The following is a 19,419-nucleotide window of genomic DNA, read 5'->3' as shown; positions in this document are numbered from 1 at the left end:
TATGAGGGTTTGGACCTTTCTAGTACAGTCCTTTGAACTTTGCCTCCTGGCAAAAAGATTGCAGCTCTGCCTTGCTCTTCGTTGGTGGCTAGGCTGTAGTACTGCCTTCTTGTATTTTTTCTATCTGATTTATTTCTTTATCTGCTGTGGTCAGGAAGGTCAGCTTTTCTGTTGCCAATGCGACTGGTGAGAGGTGCAAAAGCAGAGAAGGTATGTATGATTTTTTCACTTTTCCAACCTTCAAGCAAGCTGAAAAGCTGGAATTGCAAGCTTACGTTCAAATAAAAGGTATCAACATGTGGAAAAGAATGAAGTCAAGCTTTTAGTTAGGAAAATGGCAAATTTCTCATTGAATTCCTACATTGTTTGTTCTTTCCTGTGTGGGAAAAGGCAATGCTTTCCAGTTGCATGTTATATAGTTTTGTTTATCAAAAAGTTTTGCAGTGCTTACTCTTAGTTAGGGTAACAGCATCTACATGATAACTAGCCTCGGGTATTTTATTAGCTGTTCTAGATATTGTATACTTCTAACTAATAACAGATTTTCCAAGGGACAAGATTTACATCATAGACTTGTGAGACCTGTCTATGCCAACACCTTTTCTAAATTACATACACTGGGTAATTCAGGTACTGTGCGGTGGTGACAAAGCCCGCCTCGCTCTGAAGAAGCTGGCAGTGCTTTAACTGCTGCACTTGCTAGACGACTGCTCTGATCAGTGCTTGCCGTGGATCTCGTACACTAATGATCCTACTACTTCTCCCACTGTTAAAGCTGCACTAATAGGAAAGGTGAGAAATTTTGAGGAAAAAGTCTTACTGCAAGACAGAGTACTGTAACCTGTCACCCCCTTCTTATCCCATAAGGCAATTACTGGCTGTGCAACACCTACAGCTTTACCAAATAAGGTCCATTCTTTTTTTTTTTTTTAAATGGAAGAGGGTTATCTCTATCAATGGAAAGACCAAAGACTAAATTAGCAGGGATGATGTAGTGGAAAATTTAGCAATTTTGACATTAGGTACAGGGTACAGTGAAAGAATAGCCTTAAAAGCTGAAGCAGATTTGCAGCAGTTCGGCAATGTTTTGGGGGGTGTTTGCTAGTTTTGAAAGCTGACAATTATTTGCACTGGTTTTGCTTCTACAATATCTGTATGTATTTCAATAATAATAATAATATCTAACACAAATGACAGGCACAAAGCAAAACTCAAAGTACATTGAGCTGATCTCAGTGTTTACCACAAGGACCCTTGCGTTAAGCCCTCAAAGAAGGTCTGGAGACTCCAGGCTCATCAAAGTTTTGTAATGGATACTGTACTCACCCAAAAATAGATGAATCCAGGAAACACAACAGCAGCCAAAAACACCAACCCTCAGACAAAACACATGCTTCGTGGAAGAGAGGTTACATTAGGTTACGTGCATAAGTTAACCAAATGTCAGGGAGTGCAGTTCATGAGGTGTGTTGCATCACAGCTTTAGAAAGTCCATTGAATTTGGCAGTATTTTTATTTGGTTTTTGAGGCTAGTAAATATTTTCAACTTGTGAATTTCTACAAATAGTCATAAAAATCTGTTACCAGAGACCCTGAGGAACTTTCCTTCTGATGTGAACTGTTTTATAAAGCCTATTTTGCAAAAGGAGATGTGGTCATTGCTCCTTTCAACTTATTCCTGATTGCAGTGTTTGAATCCTTTAAAAGCACAAATATAGTGTTATTGATACAGAGGTGAAGATGGTAACATATATAAATATGTATACAGAGTAAAGGAATAATCAGTGATTTCATCAAATTTCTCAACTATGTAAGTTTGAAGAATCTTTTCTTTATTTTATCTTTGTGGACTGATACTGCACGTTAAATTCAAGTTGTGTTGCTTAGTTGTGATACATTGTGTAAGACAGCAGTCTCATTTGTTTTCCATGATTATACACATAATGTTTTCTTACAAAAAAATAAACTTGATTGAAATGCTGTTTCTAATGCTCATGAAAATAGCTACGTATTGTTTAAACCTTTTCAAGATGAGATCTGTGTTGAAAAGAAGTTGAAATTTAAAGTAACTGTAGAAGTACATCCCACTGGGGGTTGACTTTTGTTGTGCTTTTGAAAACTGGCCTTCACATTTGGATGCTATATATATACATACTAAAGCTACTTTCTGCACCACTCCTTTTTTTTTTTTTTAAGGTGAATAGTGGACAGCTAGCAATGGGCTTACAGTGGAGACAAAGTGGGCTTACTTGGAGACAAAGTGATTTGTACCTTTGTAATGAAAATAATACATTGGCTTTATAGTTTTCCAGCATGATATATGCAGGATGGAAAAATCTTACCATGAGTGTCACAGATCAAGTATATATTGTGGTGCTGGTAGGTAGTAAAACACAGTTTTTCCTTTCCACAGTGAGCAAATTAGAGATGGAAATTGGAAAGCTTCCCCTGGCCAGTCTGTAGCCTTCCAAGTGCCATAGGCGTGGGGTAGCTGTGCCGTGTCCTGGCTGCCCGAGCTGCCTGAAGCTGCTTTAGCCCCTGCGTTACTTTGGTTGAGGTTAAACTGCCTTTAAAAGCCTCCAGGGAGCTGTCGTGACATCAGATAGCAACTAATGGGGTGCAGGAATCCAGGCTTGTTTCTGTCGAGGAGGTTGAGTGGGCGGTGAAGTGGCAGAGGCAGCTACTGGTAGTTCTGCTGTTTCTGTGCTGTGTGGGTCTCCAGCTGCCTCACAGAGGCTCAGTCACCCTTTCCCTCTCCCCCTTACCCTCTATGTGTTGTCCCACTGCCACAAGGGCACCATAGTAAAGGTCCACTGAACAGGAAATCACACACCATCATCTTTGCAAAGTTATCTTTTTAAGAATTTTGGGCTTGGATTCAATATGACTGCAATTATTTGCAGTATTTATTTCCCCCTTTTATAGCTTCTACAATGAAAGAAAGAAACCCAAAGTGTTTTCACATCTATCTCACATTCTCAATACAGATTCCACTCACAGACTTATTCTTTATCTACAGTAGATTTCGGTGATGTCCAGCGTTCAAAGTCTGGTGAGGTCTCAGGACTCTGCTATCGCATACTTGGCACTACTGCAGAGGTTCAGATCTGCCAGTCCATGTCTTCATGGATGGAGTCTTGGAGGCACAGGGCTTTCTTTGCATGTGCTATACTACCTATGACACAGGCAAGTGCTTCTTGGCTTCCAAGCTGCTTTGAGGGAAGATGGCCAGAGATGTGGGCCACCACTGTCCAGGCATTTCTTACAGCTATTTCCTAGTTGTCTTCACTCTCAGGAATGGTCAGGATGGAGAACATCAGCCGGATGAATTGTTTTTGTGCCTGTAGCCTCTTGCTTCTGCTGTCTTTCCTGATGAGCCCTTTGGCTTCCCATCTGTCATATTGTGGATGTGTAGTTTTTACAAGTTGTGGAAAAGTTGCTGTGGCCTGAAGACTGGGAGCAGTTGAGAACAGATTACAAGCTTCACAGCTTGTTCTGGCAGACAGAAAATGTCCTGTGGACTGTATCATGGGCAACTCGTGGATGGTATTTCAACTGAAATCCCAATGAAGAAGGAATTTATAGAATGAGCATCAGAGGTGTATTTCACAGAACTGTGTTATCGCTGCAGTGATTTCCCCATACCAGGTTCAGATGTGCTGGTTCAGGTAACCATAGCGGTGTGCTAGTGAAATAGCCATGCTCCTGAGCGTTGGCTTACATCCTCTGATGTGTTTAAAACCTGTTCTTAGGGCTGTGCTGCCACGGTGACAGGGGTAGCCTTCCTGAGCTAACTGATTTAAGGCCATCATTGAATTGGTACTAATTAAATCCTGATTAACCAACATTAAATGCTGTATACTTAGAGAGTTAAATAAATTATATAAGGGGCATATATAATGATGTATTAATATAAGACCACCAGCTACAGCTTTTATTCTTTCTGTATGCTGTTCGTCTGGCACGTAGCAGTATAAATAGACCATGATCTCTTCTTGTATGATAACTCCTATGTTTTCTATACCATCAGCAGTGTTTCATGACTTTAAAAACTTACAGCACTAGGCATATGAAAACTCAGAATTCAAACAGAAATCGACTGCAGTCATCTTTGGAAGGCACCCACAAACTTGCTATTCCTCTTCCCATTTTGCAAAGGATTAATGTGTATTTACTAGGACCTTTTATTGGAACCTCAAGAGCAACAAATTCAGCTCACAGTTTTATTGATTAAGAGAATAATTTTCCCAATGCGTATCAGTAATAATTGAATCATTAAAGTAACATTTGTACTGCAACTTTTCTTTTCCCTTTTTAGTTTTTCCAAGAAGACCTGAGAAGAATCCAAACAGAAAGTTGAGGTTTATCACACTCTAAATTAAGCTTAAATGACTTACAGTGTCGTATTTATAGAACTGTGACTACACTTTTTATATAGAATTTTAATAGAGATTTTAAATAAAACTTTGTGACTTGCAGCTAGCTGGTTGAAATACATTATTTTCAGTGTTTGTTGCAGTTGTTACACATTAAGTAACAGTGTGCTGGCAGCTAAGTAAATGTTTGGCAACCGATCAGAAGCTTTAAATGAGGTCATAACATATGGCGAGGTCCTGAGAGCTTACAATTCCTGTGTGTCTCAATGAATTTTGTAGCTGCTAAGCATCCTTCGCAGCTTGTAGGCTCTGATCCAGCAGTGCACTTGAGTGTATGTGTATCTTGAAGCCAATAGTAGCTGAAGTAGATCCTTCAGCTTCAGTAAGGCTTCTCGTCTGCTTAAAATTATGTACAGGAATGAATGCTTTGCTAGACCAAAGTGTTATGGAATAAATAAGTATTGTTGGAACAGTTTTAGTTCAAAAAGGTGTAAGATTTGAGAACATCTTCAGCCAGCATGCTGCTCGTTAACGTATGTGAGCAGCAACTGATTTTTCTCTGTGAAAAGTGTGGTCTTCTATTTGATTGCAACTCATGAGTTCACAAATACATTTAATGTACTCTCACTTTATCCTTGCCTAGAAATTATCATTATAGCTGATATAATGCATGCAGAACCATGAAAGTAATGATTTTAGGCTAATAGGCATGTTTCTTATGATATTAGGCTTAATTGAATGGCATGGTAAGTAGAAATGCATACAAGTAGTACATCCTTTAATTTTTTAGGAAAAATATCTTCTGAAGTTTTTAATTGTAAACAAAGGAGAAGATCTCAAAGTCTTTGCACTTCGCACTGGAAAACTGGTGACCAATTCTTAATACTGAGCAAACCCAACAGAAATGAAAATGTGAGTTATCTGGACATTTGTATGAGGCCTCTCTCCTAGCAAGTGGTAGAGACCACTAAGAAATACTGGTATGAAACACAGAGAAGGAAAAGTATTTTCTTGAATTTTTTGTTGAAATACTATCAGTTTATTCAGAGTTTCATTATCTCTTCTGTTATCAAACAGGAAATCCTGTCTTTGCTTTACTACCCCTGAAAGGCTGTCTTATCAACCAACCATTCTTCGCATTTGGCGCTCCAAAGTTTCTTCCACTTCTAGTATCTCACAGAGTGATTATCTCTGAAAGAAGCAGGTGGAGCCAGCCTGTGTTTAGCACTAGGACACACCATTGGATATTTTGTTTGTGTGAAGACAGAAAAGATTAATCTCAACTCACTGAGGCTGATAAAAAAGTGGCCTGGTTTTCAATTTGTTCAGGATTCCACTTACAGAAAATATAGTCGCTGCTTAGAAGGGACCTTGCCTTCAGTGATATGAGAACTGTGTTTAGCTATACTATGAGGTGTACAAAACCTAGTCACCTAAAGTTAAACATCTTGAACCAGAATGACTTTAGGAATGTGTTTTGGGATAGTGTATTTTTGCTTGGGTTTTTTTTAAGGAAAAAAAATAATAATCTTCAGTGTATGGTCCTTTTTTTTTTTTTTTAATAAATTCTGTTAAAATTCAGGTTTTATCTCTGGATGATGATCCAAAACGGTTAAAAAAAAAAAAACCCTACAACCAACCCTGAAGAAAATTTCTATTGACCTAAAAATGCTTTTTACCAACAAAATAATTTAAAAGAAAAACTCCAGTGACCTTTTTTATAACTAATTTCTCCCAGGTTCAATATGTAGATATAATCCCATGCTGAGTAGCAACCATGATGTAGTGCAGCTTTAAAGGATCAAGACAAAGCTAAACCCTTGTAACAATTTGGTTGAGGTTTTTAATAGTTATATTTTTGTATTTTTCAGTTGTTTGTAGCTCCCTCATCCATACAGCAAGGCCAGCAGAAGCAGAAAATGATTCAAATCTGAAGTAGATCATGTGATCATTGACTGCTGTAAGACTACCTTTAAGTGGAAGAACATTTGGAGAACTGTGATTTTTAACAATAAGTGCATATTTTATTTTACATATATAAATGATAAAGAATCTCACTTCTATAAGATGCCATAGTTGTTCACTAGGTGTCTAAGGTCCAACTTATTACAGATTTCAAGTTCTCACAGCAGAGCTCCTAACTCTTTTCTTGATCCTCCGCCTCCCCCGGTGTTCTCCTTGCCTAACCATAAGCCCAACTGGATATATTCAGATAGCATAATAAATTTGTTTCTGCTTTCAGTTTATCCTGCAGATATCTAGTTTCCAGGTGATGAAAGGAGACCTTTTGCAAGTTGCATGCTCCTTTCTTTTTTGTTTAGTGATGGAAAGCACACCCCCGTGCTGACAGAGACTGCTTTTGTCTCATTGATGTGTACGCATAATTTATACAGCCTTATAAATCTTGGCTTTATGGGACTGTGTGTCTTACAAACGAGATGAAGAGTGTCCCTTTCAGAATGGACTTGTTAATGCTGAGAGAGAGTGATATTCTCTCCCTCTAACCTCTTGACCATCCTTGGGTAAAATGGCATGGTTTAGAGTTAACAGATTAAGCAAACATATAGCAAACATCTTCATTTTCAAAGTCAGTGCAAGCTGAGACCTGCATTGTCCTGTATTAAAAGTAAGATGGTGTTTCAGAGAAAAGAAATAGGGAAGAAAAGCTTGCTAGGGTAACTTACAAAAAAAGGCCTATTGTGTTTAGCAGAGCAAACTTTGAAAGGCCTTGGTTGTGTTTGTATCTGTTATAGTAGTTACAGACAATTATCGATACAATAGATATCAGACAATTATATCCCTACTAGAAACACTTAAGAGATTTTTAGAAATATTTTAATTTCTTTGTATACTTACAGGTTTGTGTAAAGGGTAGGGTCAATCCCTAATACTTTGGAACTATTCGTCCCAAAACCAGCTATAGTCTTTGAATTTTTATTTTATCCAGATCAATTTAACAATCACACTGTATGGAGAAAAAGGCGATCCAAATCAAAATGCATTTTCTTCTATTTTTATGAAGCACTAAAGGAACTGGGCTGTCCACTTGTTTTAGCATTAGACAGTAACTACTTTGACTGTCCAGAATTGTGTTTGTCTGACGAAGTGGGGGATCCCAGCGTGGCATACTGATGAGAGTAGCCCACGTCATCAGACCCCTTTGATTCAAAACATGTGAACTTATTTTGTTAAAACAAATTTAACACTAGTATGTGAAATTGCCCTCTGGACATCTACCCATTAACATACATAGTAAAAGACTTTTCAAATATTCTTTACTGAATCACCCAAAACCTGCCACAGGTGAACTACCCCCAAAGGTAAACATAAGTGAATATTTTATATTTTTATGTAAATGGGAAGTTAGGAAGAAATAGAAACATTAGGCCAGATCTTCTAACAAACATGTAAAAGCAACAAGTCTTCTATTTAAAAAAAAAAAAAAGGCCACTGAGGAAGTAGTTAAATTCAAATTTTCATGAAGATTTATTGAGAAAGGGACCCTTGATTTCTTTTTGTCAGTCACTTATTTTAAAAAATAAGTTTGCTGCAGTATTGCTTCAGTTTGTTTTAATTGCTCACACACAACTGGAGAGTGTGTTGATTTGCTGTGATCATTGTTTATACACAGGAGTTGTGCTGATTTAATCAGTTTATTTAGATTCTGCTGTACATTTGCACTGCTTTTTATAACAATAATGGCTGATGTAGTGCTTTCTTGTAGCAACTTAATGCTGGTTAAGTACTAATTGATACAATTCCATGTATTTTGTATTTGAGTAGGCTTTGATTTTTGTCACAGCTTCTGATCCTTGGCTACACAAACTCAGAAATTTTCTTTTTTGGAAGCTGCAACACATTTTTCTAACAACTGAACCTCATAACATAGCATTGGTCCATCTAGTCTCACATTTATCAGAAGTTTATCCTAGATCTGCAAGACCAATCAGAAGCAGGAGAGAAGTGATCGGTCCATATTAGTTGCATTGGCACCACAGCACCCAGGCAGCCTGGACCTGGGTCACTGTCTGTTGCTGTAAGCACCATACAAAAACAAAGCTGAAGCCCATCAAAACCCCACTGTATAATCGTAGCATTATTATGGCTGTAGATGGTATAAGGCAAGACTTACAGAGAAAAGAATCTCGCTTTAGGTCAGCCCAGTCTCTGAGGAAAAACAGATAAGATTTCAGGCACAGAGGACCTACTTTGGGTCTGAGGTGGAAGCCAAACCGTTCAATATTAAGAATGAAGTAGAGATATGGGTTTTGTAGCACAGTGTGATTTCCCCGTACATTTTACCTTCACCTAACAGCTTTGCATTTTAGTCTCTGTCCCACAAGAACTTACAGACTTAATTTCTCTCTGCTTACTGATAACCTCTTCTGCTACACCTATTCTATTTTTTTTTATTCCCTCAGATTGTCTAATTCATTAACGTAATTAATATAAGTTTAAAGGAAATTGTTCTCAACTTGTAGCTTCTATCTCAAACCTGTCCTAAAGTTTATCTGTTTCTCCTCCTTACGTCTATCAGCCTAATAAAAGGTATCACCTTTCCTAAATCCTAATATTTTCATAATGTAAGTGCGAGAAACAGTAGACAGAAGAGATAGATGCTGAAATAATATCAGTAAGTTTAAAAGGCAGTGACCAGCAGTCTGTCTGTTCAGTTGATTTTCTACCTCCTCAATGAGTTTTGGGTGAAAAAATGCAGCAAAAATAGATATTTATGTTTTACCAATGGCAGTTTGTTTGAAACAGCATGAGTTATAACTCTCGAAGCTCAGTTTGTTTGGAATTTTCTAAAACAAATAGAAGCAAAAAGTTCAAAAGTGGTTACCATTAGTTTTGTGTACATTTAAAAAAAATACGGTGCCTGAATACATTCAGTGACCATCAGGGCATATTTGCTTTGGTGTAGCAACTGTGGAAGCCCTAGCAAAGACAGGTGAAAAGATTTTTTTATATTGTGATAAAATCTCATTTAGATTAAGAGCTCATGGCAAGGTCAAAATTCCTGATTATATTAGAAGCCTACTATCTCTTCCATTTAGGCTTTTATTACTGAGTATTGAATAACGGCTTCTAACTCTACTAATTAGATGTGCTGCTCAGCTGTAAGTAAGTGAGATCACAGAGAGGCAGGCATAAGGACAAGTGTGGCTGGATGCAGCTGAGGCAGAGATGAGTGGTTGCACAGCTGAGTCCATGCACCTCATCAGAGGCTGCTTACGCCTTGAGCTGCCAGGCTAGAGGTGCTCTCAGGAAACAAGGTAAGGGGTTCAAGCTTCCCTGGCTTCCAGACCATTGAATCTTCTCTTAAATAGACAAGGTCTCCTCCTAATCTGCTCTCGCTATCTCCAATTCATGTCTCTCATGTTACTGTTTTTCCACAAGGCTGTCTCTGCTGCTTCCTTTTTTTCCCTCAGAAGTTGTCTTTTTCGCTTGCTCATTCTGAACAACTCCCTAACAGTACTGTTACAGCTTGGCCCAGCTCTGCTTTTTCCTTTCCATAACAGAGAGCAGCACTCTGTGGTTTGTATCCTGGCAGCAGTATAGCCTGGGTTATACAGGTATTTTCTGTTGATGTTGCTGTTTTTTTGTTCTGTAGTGGAATTGTTCTAATAAAAAGTTACATTCTCAATTGAAATAAAATATAGCAGTAAAATTTAGGCATTGGTAAATTTTTAGCTGCATCTGCTGAATAGTTTTCTAAACAGCTCTTGCAAGGTGGTTTCTAAGTACTTGAGATATCCAAAATTATGGGAAAAACTACAGTGTAAAGCAGCTCTGTAATTGTCATCCATGCCAGTACATGAAATGATTTCTCCAGAGCTATCTTTCAAATAGGGTAAGAGTTTGTGGCTGTGTCATGAACTGTTCTATGTGTGACTGATTGGATATTTTAAATTTTAGATTTTCTTTTTCAGTCTAAGCATTCTGTTTGACGATGGTGGGCAGATAAGGCGGGGGAAAGTACAAACAGACTGTCTGTACAGTTGTCTGGACTTTAAGTTACCCAGACTAGAATACATAGAGTTCTGCATTCTGTCTTTTCTGTGTTTTATGTGATTGGAGATGTACCCGAAATGTTCTGGATGCTTTTATTCATGCTCTGCACAACTGATACGTATTGGAGAACACAATAGTGACACATGAGTCTGTTGGTCAATACAAAAGTGGGATGGAAGCTTGCTGTCATAGGAATGGATATAAAATCTGAACTTCTCGAATCAAGTAATTTCAAACTTTTTCATATATGCTTGAGGAGTCAAAGAATACTTATCAGTGACCCATGGAAGGAAAGCAGTTCTAATGTGAGTCTGAAACACATTATACATGAATATAATTATTGGAATATTTTAAGGAGATCAAAAATGTTAAAACATACAGCTTTAGGCCACCTCAGAGCTTCAGTGTACTGCAAGTTGACTGATGCTGCAATGTCTTCCTGAGTGTATGGGCATCTGGAAATAGTGGGTCAGAGACCTCTTAACATCTTAGGTTAAGCCTAAGCTTTGGAACTTCCCTGGAGGGCAGAACAGAAGTAGAACTGGCATTTCAGAATAAGCCGTGCTCATGTGTTCAGAAATAACTGGACACAGTCCAGTAGTGATGGTCTTAAACACAGAAAGGTAATTTTTTCAGCTTACAGTATGCCACCAAAGGAAAAGATACTGGAAATGCTGAAAACCAAAGGAGAGAAACAGTACATGAACTGTATTAGGATCCTTTGGGAAGGGGAGGGACTTTGGTAGGACTTAGCTGTAAGGCCTTGTTGTCATAGCACCCAGTTATGCTGGAGATAACTGGTAACCACTGACCATCTCAGTGGAGGTAAGATGAGCAGGACCACAGTGGGCCACAGAAAGTGTTGTAAAGGCTGGCTTATCACAGACAGTCACTTAAAAGGTCCCTAGCCATGTGAAAACAAATGTGAGCTGTGGAGGAGTATTACTAATGGGAAAATGTAGTCACCTTAATCTGTGAATCTCTGCAAGTTCAAGGCTGTGCACACTAGAATAAGCTAGAAGATCAAGAGTAGAATAATAGTTTGTCCCATTTTTATGTTACTGCATGGTCGTGAGTTATTACATTCTCATCACTGAGGTCACTGAAGACACTTGAGGCAAAACATTACATGCTATTTATTTTTTGTTTCTTTATGGAGAAGTGTGATTCTGTCTTAGATTCCTCTTTATTATGTTGTTAATAATTCACATAAGCAAGGCATATATTTAGTCCTTTGTGAATATGTATGAAGACAGTGTCTTTATCCTGGAATTTTTGACCTGCCAAAATTAGAAGTTGCAGTTCAGCATACTCAAAAATTTGGTTTGATGTTTTAAAAGCAACCCTTAAAATCTCATTAGGTTCATAAATCAATGCCTATTTGAACTAAGTGGTGGGAACTGGAGGTAGTTTAAAATAACCTTCTGTCCTTAGCAACAGGAAGTCAGAAGTCGCCTAAAAGTAAAATTTACACATTTTCAAAGATATCTCAACAACTGTTGAATTACTAAGGCACTGAACTTTTTTTTTTTTTTTTTTGTTACTGTGGGCAACCTACATGACATCAGTTTCTGGTAACTGTCATTGTATTACAATTTTTGAATATAATTGCATTTTCTTTAGTTTGCAACCCACTGAAATTTTGGGGGGGTTGGGGTTTTTTTTTGCTTGGTTTTTTTGTTTGTTTGTTTTTTAAAGGTGTTCAGTATAGGCAACCAATTCAGACAGAAGGACAGTAGCAGATGAAAGACAAAGACATTTAAAAAAAAGTCTAAATGTGGGAAAACAATTTCAACCAGAAAAGTTAACCACTCAAAATCTAAGACTGCTGGAAATCACTAACACTTCAATTCTAGGGATGCAGTAATGCCATTGTCACTAGGGCATTTTCCAGCTTATGTGGAGCTAGGGCTGCTCTCAGGCCTCATTTCAGTGAGCCATCGTTGTTCAATAAGGCTGTTAAGGCATGTATCCAAGGGCTGGTTGCTGAAGAGAGATTAAGTAAAGCACTTGCTTAACAGCTTTGCTGCATGAGAACTTTCAGTCTGAATCTACAAGTACTGATATGACTCCATTTGCAAAGCTTTGACCAGCCCTAATTCCCTTCTGTGGCAAAGGTAAGGAGCTGGTGTACAAACTTGTTAAATCTGAGACACGGGTTCTTGGGGAAGACCTGTTAAGATCCATGCACCTTTCTGGTGGTTACCATCCTAGTTAATAATGCTATGAAGAAAAAGAATAGGGTTCTGTGAACAGAAATAGTAAGAGAGGACCCTGAACTGGAAAAGTTGTGTCAGAGATTATGTGAATATTATCTACTTTCTGAGGAAAGAAGAGGCTACCTAGTATAAACCTAGTATCCAATTCAGCTAAGCAAATACATACCAACACTTAGACAGTGAGGCCTCCTGTCACCTAAACACCAAAAGCTACCTCCCTGAAGTAGTATGGCTTTTTAGACATCCGCCTGAACAAAACAAATACTTTAAAAGCTAACCCATGAATATAAATTTCTCACAACAGGAGTCATGGACAACTTCTTTCCCTACAACAGGACCTTGATAAAGACAACTAGTTAAGAAATGTCATTCATATTCCTACTGTGCTTTTTATGTGCTCACCCACTCACCAAGTCTGTGGGAGATATTTGGGAGGAAAAAGAGAGGTGCAGTAAGATAAGAGATGTTATGAATGCAAAAGATAAAGAAATTGACACTTTGATGAAAGGAGGTAACTTAAACACCCATAGACAGGTTTTTGCACTTCGCAAAAACAGAGGGAAAGAAAAAAAGTAGAGAATTTGAAGAATGAAGGGATTTTGTACTTTCTTCAAGCACTGAGCTTACTATGCTATGAACGAGTGGCAATGGATGCTGATGTCTACCCTGAGTTTTCCTGAGCATGCAGAATGTATACATCCATTGCTTTTTAATCAAGAGTGATGTCTTTTTCATTCTCAGTTTCTCTTTCTTTTTATAATGATTTTTTTTTTTTCTCTGCTAGATTTTCTTCTTCCATGTTTTTAGTGTTGCTGAGTTTGTGTTCTTGGACTTGCTGAGCTTGGCTTTGTTCATATGACAAAAAGTTATTTTGCTTGCCAGTTGTGCCTTCTTCAATGTTGGTGATGCCGATGGCACCATTGTCAAGGAAGTGTTATGCCTGGCTGAGATTTAAGAAAAGCAAAACCAAAGAAGCATAACATTTTCCTGTTGTATGTGTTTATGAGCAACTGTCTAGCCAAAGATGGCAGTACAAAAGCTTTCACTGAAGACTTTAAAAAAAAAAAAATCCAAGAACCTAGAAAGACAGACTAAGTTGGAAAGAAAAAGAAGTCTTAAACATTGTAAGAGTCTAAGTGATGCAACAAAGAGAGGTAGTTCTTGTACCAAGCAATTAATAGAACTCTAATATAAAGCTCTTTCTTTAATGCAAGATCATGGGTAACTACTGATAAAAGGTATAGACAGTTGAATAAAAAACATTGCATCCAAAATCTATTTCTTGCTCTATTTCCTGCTTTCTCTTCATCCTGCTTTTTCTTCTTCCCTAATCCCTCAATCCACAATTCTTTGTCTATTTCTCTTTTAGTTTTATCCTTCCTGTCTATCCCTCATTTTGTGACTTCAACTCTCATCCTCCTTCCAGACTCTATTCTTCTAGTCATGCCCTTGTTTTCTTACCATTTTCCGTAACTCAGTTGGAATGTACCAAGGCCACAGCAGCTACAGTGATAGCAGATTATGCTATCTGCAGTAGCTCAGCTTCAGGGTCATGAAAGAGAAATAAAAGCAAATCTCCAAGTTTGTGCCAGTTTTGGCATGTGGCTATGGAGATATTTGTGCTTCATTCTTTAAACTCCTGTGTTATCATTCAAAGATGAGCAGTGTTCTAAATGTCAAGAAGAAGGGGTGTTTTAAGAATGTTCAGGAAGAGCCTGAGTTTTTGTTTTTAAGTTAGGTCAGTCTCTGACTTCTTGCTTTTAAATCTACAACCAAAAACTGTTCAAAGTAAAAAATGAGCTTAAATCAAATAAATGGTGGCTGAAAGCTAGTTACTTAAATATCAGCAGATTTTCTTGTAAACCATAAACGAAACAGATGTAGTTTTGTAACAGTTTGAAACATCTTAATAAATATAGTAGTTGTAACAACTCTGCAACTCATTTTTTTTTAATATATTAACTTACATTCTTTCACTATCAGTTTGGATTTTAAAAGGGAGAGACAGTGTTAATCTATACTGTCATTCAAGCTACACAGTTGATGTAAACTCAAGGATATAAAAGGATCTGAACGCTTTTCTGAGGCAGCAGTAGAAAACAGAGAAAAAGATGCTGTTAAAATAGGGAAACAGGGAAAGATCTTCCTGAGTGTGTAGGTATCCTATGGAATTAATTCCTGCTGAAAGTTAGTAATTCTTAGATGCTATGACTGGTTTTGAGATGGTTAGCTATGAAAACCATGACTACAAACCTATCTGACTGAAGGCTTCAGGTTTGAAAAGGAATTTCTGCACACGCATGCATAATTGGGTCAGCGCATTACAATGTTAATAGCTGTATTCTGAAACAAGTGGTAATGGGTAATTTAAAGAGGTGGTTTTTGTTCTGCCATGGTAAAACGTGTACCATGGAAAAAGCATGTGAGTACTTGCTGTAGAGAAAGCTTTGTTTCAAATACCATGTTTAAGAAGAAAAACTAACAATCTCAAAATTATAAAACTTATGCACAATAATTAAAAGAATGGCAAGAAAATCCATACTTTTTACAAAAGGATTTTTAAAAACCACATTTTTAAGAATGGAGTAGTATCTAGAGGATGAGAAAATTATCTAAAATTTCATAAGCGTTTTGGTAAAGTAAAATAAATATTTTGCATTAAATATATAACACAGCAAAAAACACTGAAGTCTTTCATATCAACTCTGAAAACAGTGAAAATTTTACTAAATGTTAAATAAAATGCATCCTTGATGATTGCTTCCTCTATGCAAAAGGAAGTAACATTTTTTTTTCTCCAGAACAATAGTATTTTTATTATCTAGGTTTATACAGTTGTAAAACTAATGACTAGGAGTAATGAGTAATAATATAAAACATTTACTGAAGCCTTATAAGGGCAATAAATTCACAGGGTCATTCCCAAAGAAAGGGCAGTGATTGCATATCAAATGAAATGGACGTTCCATTCAGAACATTTATTAGCTCAGATTTTAAACATTAATCAAGCTTGATTGAGAAGGTGTTTCAGCAGATGTTTGTGTTGATTATTGACATTAATATGTGCATTCATTTGAGATCTTTCTTTGGTAATAGTCTTCATACCAAGCAAGAAATGTTGGACCTGAAAATTGCCTTTTCTACTTTACTGCTAGTCTTCAATAACAAGGCAGAACCAAGCAACAGAAATGATTGGTTTACCCTTCTTTGTAACAGCTGGTCTCCTCTTCTCTTTCCAGCTACCACCAAGCAAATACAGAGCTAAAATCACCATCCTGTCCCCTGTGTAACTATATCTTTGTGCTATATTTCAGGCTGTTTTCTAAAAGCTCAATTAACCTGTCAATTGATGCTGAATATGCCTGAAGTGTTTCTAAAGGAAGCCTGCAATTCTGCTGCAAGCTCAGCTTTACAATGCTTTCTGTTTTTTCTACTATTGTGCCTATTATATGTGGTATGCACACTGCTAGTTTGATTCTTCTTGGTTAATGTTGAGAAGAAGAAGAAGAGGAGGAGGAGGAGGAAGAAGAGGAGGAGGGGGGGGAAGGAAGGAAGTGAGGGGGAGGAGGCAGAAGGAAGGAAGAGGAGGAGGTGAAAGGCAGAGGAAGAGGAGAAGTGTTACTGGGTACCCAAAAGCACCTATCCATATCATAGCCCTTCAATATCTTTGTAAAAATGATTTTTTTTTTTTTTTACCTTCACATTCCTTGCCATAACTTGAAAGCAGACACCAAAACACTGTGCCATTAGCACTGTACTTTCATCTCTTTCGGCCTGGGGCAATAACATCATAAAATTTGTATCTGTATTATTATCCTTCAGTTCTGCTAATCTTCCTTAACGAAGCTGTAAATAACACCAGTCAGATTCCCTTTAAAATAAAAATCTAAACAAAAAGAGGGAGAGAAAGTCTGCAAATAACTCCTCCCAAGGCCGTGACCTCCTCCATCTCTCATGACCAGAGCAGGTAGATAAGGAGGTTTCATATGAAAGCAACCATTCTGAATGATTACATGTTAAATCAACTTGTAGATCAAGCTTTGACAGGTGCTGATATGAAGGGCTGGCAGAGGCCACATGGGAACTGTGTGCTATGTGTCCATTTTTTTTCTTGGTTCCCTGGGATATCTGAAGAAAGCAGAAAAGATTAAAATATTCCATCTCTATAAGCAGTTCTTCACTGCACTCTGACTAATGGATGTGCAGCTCTTCTGGAGCATTATAATGTTCCCAGGCGATAATATTTCACTTCAAATAATCTTTTGCTTGAGAAAAGAATACACTGAGGCATAGAGCCAATAGTTGAAGTGTTACGTTTTCATCAATTATAATTTCAGTTATTACTTTGGCCTTACATCTAAGTGTAAATTGCTAACATTTTATGCGGTTTCCACATTAATGGATAGTTAAGTGGTGCATTTAATAAAACCAAGATAAAATGATTAAAATGGTAAAGACATTTCATTGATGTACAGCTCAAAACTTTCTGGGTTTTTTTGGTGCTATGTTAAAACAATGTGACCTTTACTACGGTCACCATCCCATTATAGAAATGAGAAAACACGGATAGAAATAAAGGCAATTTCTAACCAACAATCCCTGCCATCCAGAAAAAGATGTCAAGTTTCACGTGCTTTTCTTTCATCTGTTTCACCCAGTTGAAGACATCATACCTTTGATTTTGATAAATTACTTCTTTCTAGAGAACTGTTACGAGTTCTTATGAAGAAGATAATGGATAGATTAAAAAGAAAACCTAGAAAATACACATCAAAGAGTAATCTTAAAGTCTAAATCCACGGTAGTAGCCCGAAAGGAATATGCAAACAGACTTTGAGCATGACTGCTTCCAGGCCTAATTTGAATTCAACCGTTTGGAATCGGAGTGTGCGAAACAGTGAAATGTCAAATTTTAGGGCTGGGTATTTTGGCTGAGTTCTAACAAAGAAGGTAAGCATATTAAACTTGAAGTTTTTGTGCAGCTACACTAATTATGTACGTTCATTAAATCATACAGAATCCGGCTGCTTGCTGAACTTTGGGTTTATATCAGGAGTGCACTTTTAAAGTGAATATCCCAGTCATTCCCATTTACTGTGCTTTAATTCATGTCCTGAAGCAGTATCAGAAATTGCAAACTGGATTCTTTTTGAGCTAATTATGAATTGAAGATGAGTACGACAGATGAAATTCAACTGCTAGTGGGCATTTAGTCCGCAGAAGCTGCTATCTGAGTAAACGCTCCTGAAATGTGTGCAGTGTGGGTGCTGTGCCCTCAGCACCAACTGTTTTGCTCGACAAGCCTTCTCCTGTGGGGCTGCACTCGTTCGTGCAGGTGTAACCTCAGTCTTCCGAGTTAGAACTTTGTCTTTTTGCAGTTAGTCTAGTTCTCAGGATTTAAGGATAAAAGTGGGCGTATTGCCTTGTAGTCCAGGGAACCTCAAGAGTGAGACTTAGAGAAATTTAGAAAATGACAAGAACTACACTATAGAAAGGGATAAGAAAAGCCCAGGAAGGGTCAATTTTTTTAATTCACAGAGAATCATCATTTTATGATTGATCTGCCTTGATGAGCCTCAAAAAATGTGCAGTTTGTAAAGTTAAATATAATGGCACATGTGTGTGTTGCATGGCTTCAGTATTACCGTTCTTTGAGTGTTATTAGGGAAGGAATGAGAATACGTTTTGAATTCTTTAATTTAAAAAATACGTGAATGTATTTTTAGCATTTTAATAAGACCTGTCTCTAGAATATGTAAACATATAGTCCCATAAATTTACATCTATCAATTACATTTTAATAAATATAAGATTTACATGTATCATGTAAAACAAAGAGTAAGCTACACTGTGTAGCTAACTCCTCCAAATAGCTCGCTCAGACTAACATGCAGAGTTTGGTTCTTAGCTGAATTAGATATGCTATTTATGTCTAACATCTTTTTTTTTGGTGGCTTTTTCTTCTGCGTTGTATTGCAGCGTCATCTTTGAAGACGTTATTGCTGGAATTAATTACTTCTCCATATACTAGAGAACTGGCATTCTGAATTTGTTACATCAAAGGATATTGACTGAGAAGACAAATAACTAAATGACCCGTAACACAGGTAAATTATACTCTTGGGATCAAAGGGATCCCCGGTGAATACCGTGTGCGGCTCTGTTCTGCCAGTCATAGAAGGTGTCATTTGGTTTCAACGGCTGTGGTGAGGTGGCTTTTGTCAGTCTTTCAAAGCAAGGGTTTTCCAAACAGGATCTTCCTGTTTGTTTTCCTTGTTTGGTAGTTGTTCAGAAAATACTGAGATGAATGTAAGACTTGGTCAAATATCAATTCATATGACGTGTATATTATTACTTGCAGGCTAGGCTTCTGAACCACTTTCAAGTGAAAGAGAAGACAGTCACCATCAGTCTGTTTTGGAAATGGATGGAGATGGCTGAGTAAGAATTTTCTGGTGCAAGAAAATAGTGTGCAAAAGGTATTACCGTAAATCCTATCTTGAACCAAGACCATAGTTTTTAGTCTTCTTTGAAAGTGAGTTAAGCTTAAGATGTAGAAGTCACTCCATTTCTAGTACAAGAGTGCCCGTGTAGAAAGCTAGTGCAGCTGTAGCTTAAACTGTAAGAGCTTGGTTGTATAGAAAAGTTGTGATGTGCCTTCCTTAAGTGCAATTTCCTAGGAATCATGGATGTGTCCGTCAGTGACTCTGTCTTCTCTTTCTTTACTCAGCCTTCACTTTTTTTTAAATATAAAGATCTTATTCAGTTGTCAAGGTCAATACTTTATGTATTGTTAGCTTTGACCCAGG

Source organism: Chlamydotis macqueenii, chromosome 4 (assembly GCF_036417535.1).
Source record: "Chlamydotis macqueenii isolate bChlMac1 chromosome 4, bChlMac1.mat, whole genome shotgun sequence".
NCBI classification, from domain to species: domain Eukaryota; kingdom Metazoa; phylum Chordata; class Aves; order Otidiformes; family Otididae; genus Chlamydotis; species Chlamydotis macqueenii.
The sequence above is the reverse complement of the archived record's forward strand: the minus strand, read 5'-3'. Positions refer to the sequence as shown.